Source organism: Gavialis gangeticus, unplaced genomic scaffold (assembly GCF_001723915.1).
Source record: "Gavialis gangeticus isolate Ggan-Ray unplaced genomic scaffold, GavGan_comp1, whole genome shotgun sequence".
Lineage (NCBI taxonomy): Eukaryota > Metazoa > Chordata > Crocodylia > Gavialidae > Gavialis > Gavialis gangeticus.
The window spans coordinates 86,530,737-86,536,081 of record NW_017729022.1 but is presented as its reverse complement, the minus strand read 5'-3'; positions in this window follow the sequence as shown (position 1 = coordinate 86,536,081).

Sequence of the window (5,345 nt, the reverse complement as noted above, 5' to 3'; positions counted from 1 at the left end):
CCCGGCCGGGGCCGCTGCGGCTTTCGGGGGCGTCGCGACCCGGCCCCGGCCCCGGCCCGCGCTTGTGGGGCCCGGGCCGCCTCCTCCCTCAGCTCGCCTCGGCTCTCCGGGTGTGCCCGTGCAGGACCCGCCGCGCATGTACATGCCTACACGCATGCACACGTACACACATGCCTGAACTTACACAAGTCCACATCCATGGGTGCACACAGGTCGCTACACACACGTGCACTAATATGCATGCACGCACGTGGATATAGGTGGGCCCGAGGATGCACATGCAAGTTCCACGTGTGCTTGAGCATGCAGGCACACACACACACATGCACATATGTAGACCTAAATGCATATGCCCTGGCATACACAAAGACATGCATGAATGCATACGTACCCATTCACACATACCTGTGCTCACATGCACACACATGTGGACACGCAGGTCCAATCCCTTGCTCCAAACAGCACCATCCCCAACTATGTCATCCTTGTGAACGCATGCATGCACATACAAACATGCACACATGCACCTATACACATGCATACCCAGAGAGAGATTTGCCAAGAGCAGAGACAAGTGCTGGGAAAAGGGAGGTAAAGAGATTCAAAGGGTGGAGGTGCCCCATTCTTTATCTCCTGTCTTCCAGTTGCTTCCACTTGCTCTTGGCAGAGCAGTCTCTGGATGCTGTCTCTCTCAGACACTTTCCTGTTCTTTCGTACATATCCATCCGGCCTGATTGTGTCCCTTGTCCTGATCTCTTCCTCTTTCTTATGTCTTCTGCTTCCTCCAGCCACTGCCAAATTGGCCCCTCTTCTCATCACTTCCTGCTACAACGGGGCTGTCCCCGTGGATTGCTTCAGTAAGACCTCTCCTGCTGATGCCGCAACCTCTTTCTTGCTTTCTCTTGCCCCGAGCAACATAACCAGAGCTTCGCCCAGCTTCCTGGATGGTAAGTGTTCTCGGACACAGAGAGCACTGAGTTGTGTCGTCGGGCTGGGGAGGCTCAGCTGTAGAGTGTGCGTGATATTTGAGAGTGGCTGTGTAGCAAAGTGCTGGTCTCTGGATTTCCCCAGCATGGGTGTGTTTTGTCGAGGCTCACAGCAGGAGCATCTGTGGGTGGCAGTTCCAATAAAAGCAAATGACAATCTTTAAAAATGGGAATTTTTGGAGCTGCTGTTGAGAGGTTTTTCTCTACCAGGAGCTAAATTATAGGCTTGGAAGGGACCTCCAGGGTCCCCCAGCCAAACCCCTGCACAAATGCAGGCTGGGCTATTTCTGAGCCATGCAAGACAAATGCCTGCCCAGCCTCTCCTTGAAAACACTCAGGGAGGGAAATTCCACGGCTTCCCTGGGCAGTTTGTTCTGTTGTCCTGCTGTCCTGACAGCCGACCAGAGCTGCTTCCAGGACTTGATCGAAATCTGCTTTGCTGCAGTTTTAACCCATTGCATAGAGCAGGGTAGTCAACCTGTGGCACAAGTGGCCTCTTGTGTGTGGCACATGGCAGATCAGAGAAGGGACAGGCTGCACAAGAGCAGATAGGGTAGGGAGCAGAAAGCAAAGCAGCAGATGGGGTAGGGAGCACAGAGATGTAGTTAGCATGAAGCAGAATAGATTTGCTTCCTATAGACTAACAAAAGTGTGTGTGCATGTGTATTTTATTTAATTATATATTAAGCAGTTATGTATGTGTGTGTACACACACACACACACATGCATACATACATATATAAAAGCTTGTGCAATTATATATATTATAACCCCTGACCTTTGCCACCCAAAGTCCCTTCTGTTGCCCCCAGAAGTACTCCTTTTGGGAGGGAGGGTTGCCATCTTCAAACCAGAAAAAAACAAACAAACCATGTACTTAAAGCCAAACGCCTACTATAACATATTTTAATATATATTAGAATAGCTCAAGCTTTTATATATATGTGTGTGTGGTGTGTATATATATAGGTATGTGTATATAACAGTGCATACACACACACACACACACACACACACAAAAACATATATAAATAAAATGTAGCACAAGTTTTTGTGATCACAAGTCAGGGAACAGAAAGCAGAGCATCAGAAGATCAAGCAGAGGAAGGGAATTCTGGCACTTGGGAAGGGTGCAAGGTTAATTTGTAGCATGCCTGCCAAAAAAGTTGGGCCCACTGGCCTAGAACATCCCTGCCACCTGACTTCTCATACTAGACCAGGGGTGGGCAATTATTTTGGTCAGAGGGCCAGTTACTGAGTTTTGGCAAGCCATCGAGGGCCACATGACAGGTAGCCCGGGGCAGATAAATATTAATTTTCTAAATTTAGGGGCCCCGCGGGCCAGATAGAATGGCCTGGCGGGCCGCATCCGGCCCCCAGGCCGCAGTTTGCCCACCTCTATGCTAGATTGTAACCCTCAGTTGGTGCCTAAGCTGTTTCTTATATGAGCAAGATGGATTTACTTACGATATGATTATAAAACAAAATTATATTTTATATTCTATGCAAGTGTATTGCATCATGTCTGGGCTGGGGTTGGCTTGTGTGGAGAGACTAGCTGAAAGCTGAGCCCCAGAAAGGGTTTTGAAGTGTGTATGCTTGTGCACAGAGTGAGGTGTCAGAGCTGGCGGTGGGCTTTGAATCTGGAATCATCAGGGCATGGGGATCTGCAGCTTGAGGTGAAGGACAGGACCTACATCCTCAGAGGTATGTAGGACAGGACCTACATCCTCAGAGGTATGTAGGTGCCTAACTCCAAGTCAATCAAGTTTGCGCGTGCTTTATCAGTAGGCTCGACAGGATTTGATTTTTTACCTATAAACATTGATAAATGGCAATTTCACCTCAGACCAATGGGAAAATATTTCATAGAATCATAGAAAATTAAGGTTGGAAGGGACCTCAGGTTCTAATCTAACCCTCTGCTCAAAGCAGGACCATCCCCAACTATATCATCTCAGCCAAATTATTTCAATTATTATTTCTATTGGTAATCATCGCAGTTTGTAGAAAGGGGACTGTAACAGGGAACTCTTACCCCTGTTACTGGACAGTGGAGAAAGAAAGGAGGGACAGAGGGTGGTGGGGTTAAAGAGGGAAACAATGGGAGATCTAATGACTCATCAAGCAATTAGCTGCTCCTTCCAAGGGGTGGGAAAACTGGCTGGAAGGATAATAAACTACTTAAACAAACTGCCTACCCAAAGCAGGGCCAGGGAGAGGGAGAGTATTGTAGGCTCCAGCCTGGGTGGCAGCAGGGACCTGTCCAGGCAGGCCAGCTAAGTGCAGTCTGGTGTTCCCAGAGCTCTGGGACTGCTGCCGCCTTCCTCTTCTGGTCCCTGCCTGCCCAGCTTTTTCCTGATGAATGAATACCTATTTAAAGCAGGTACGATTGATTGATTTAGGGATATTTACTTTTTATATTTTGACACGTTTTTATAAAGCTTTTAACAGTACACTGTCATTACTAAATTGTCTGCCCCCCACACTCCTAATTTTGTGCAATCCTGAAAACAGTAAAAATGGAAATAAGTGCTTAAAAATAAGCATTGATTGTAGCTGCTGAAATGTATTAATACATAAACATTGAATTCTGCCAAGCCTATTCATCAGGGAAATATCTTTGAGTATCTGGCCTAAGTGCTTTTGGTGCTGATTGTAGAAGACTGTTATGTAACTCCTAGAGGTGGCTGAAACTCTTTTCTTTCGGACGAATGGGCTTGTTGAGTGTGGTTTTGTTTTGCTATTTTGATTGGCTTTGTCTATTCCCTACTCCACCCCCACTTCATGATGATGACATTCACTGTCATTTCAGTGTTTTTTCTGCTTGTTCAATTGCAAAACTTGAATCACAGTGAAAACAAATATGTTGACTTTGTGACAAAGAAGTTGCTTTCTGATCAGCAGAACTGCCACTAGGAAGTGACAGTAGGCTTTTCCTGTGCCAGCAAAGTTTATGTAAGCGCAGTGGGAAAGATTTCTATGACAAAAAGTGTGCATACCATCTGAGTGTCTAGCTCTGAGACACTTTGCAGTCCACATCTACCCCTCTTTCTGTTTTTCCCTGCTATTGTTTGTAACTGTCTCTCCTTCCTTCATATCTACTATCCTTGTTAGTTACTTGTTACAGCAGCAGCTTGGAACCAGCCAGGAATTTTGTCCAGGTAGATTGTAGCATCAGTTTGCAAATGCTTCAGGGCAGGTTTTGTGCAGGCACATAGTCCTCCCACACATCTGCCTTTGCCAACCATAGCTCTGGTTGCACTTTTTTTTTTAAACGTGTTGCTTGTACTAAGTAGCAGCTGAATGAAAATAGCACCTTCCTCAGCTGATGTTGCTTGTGTAATAATCTGTTTGAATTTAGAGATGATATAAGAAATGAACAGCTGAGAAGGGAGAGTTGGGCTCTGTGCCTCCTTGTGGGTCATCAGCAGACTTGTTTAGCAGAGTCCGATCAGTTTTGCCCACGTGCAGAACACGGTGCACTGGTGTTGCTATGCCTGCAGAAGCTCTTCCTAGGAAAGGTTTCTGTCAATAAATTGAAACAAGGTGGTAGCCTTTTAAATAGTTTGCAAGTCCTCTAGGGCAGTGGTTCTCAACCTTTTTTTGTGCTAGGACCCATTTGTAAACATCAATGGCAAGTCCCCACCCAGTGCCCCTGGCTCCTGACCCCCTGCCCCTAGGCTGCAGCCCCCCAGTGTGTGGGGTGGGGAGCCCCAAGCAGCCCCTCTCAGACTAGGACTCTACCAGCCTGTAAGGGAAAAGCTACCGTTTCCCATGTTTTTCTCTTTTACAGGAGAATCCATTTTTAAAGTTTTGTTTTAAAGTTCATGACCCTTTCCTATATTCTTGTGACCCATTTTTGGGTCACGGCTCACAGGTTGAGAAATGCTGCTCGAGAGGCACTCGCTGTGTTCTAGATCGTAGAAGCTGACAGAAACCCATCAGCACAGCAGCGTACATCCGGCTGTGCCTGGCATGTTTGTGTGTATTTAGCAAGTATGAGGTTTTGAGACCACATTTATGTCTATGTTGTTTCCTTGTGCTATCTTGTGCTAATGCAAGAAAGATGACAGTGCAGCCAGAAGAAAGCACCTGGCTTGATTCATGAGTTGCAGCCTGAATTTGAAGACCAGGCAGTTTTATTTATTGATTTTTTTTTTTTTCTTAATGAGAGTGAGCACATTTGTTCTTCTATCATTGAAGCATATCAACTCAGGAGCCACACAGTGCCATTTTGGGAGGGCTTTTTAGCATACAAACGTACTTCAATGCTATGGGGCCACGCTTGTACTGCAGCACTTTCCAAAGTGTGGGCCCTGCCTCATGTAAGGAAGCAAGGGGAAGTGGGGGGGGGGG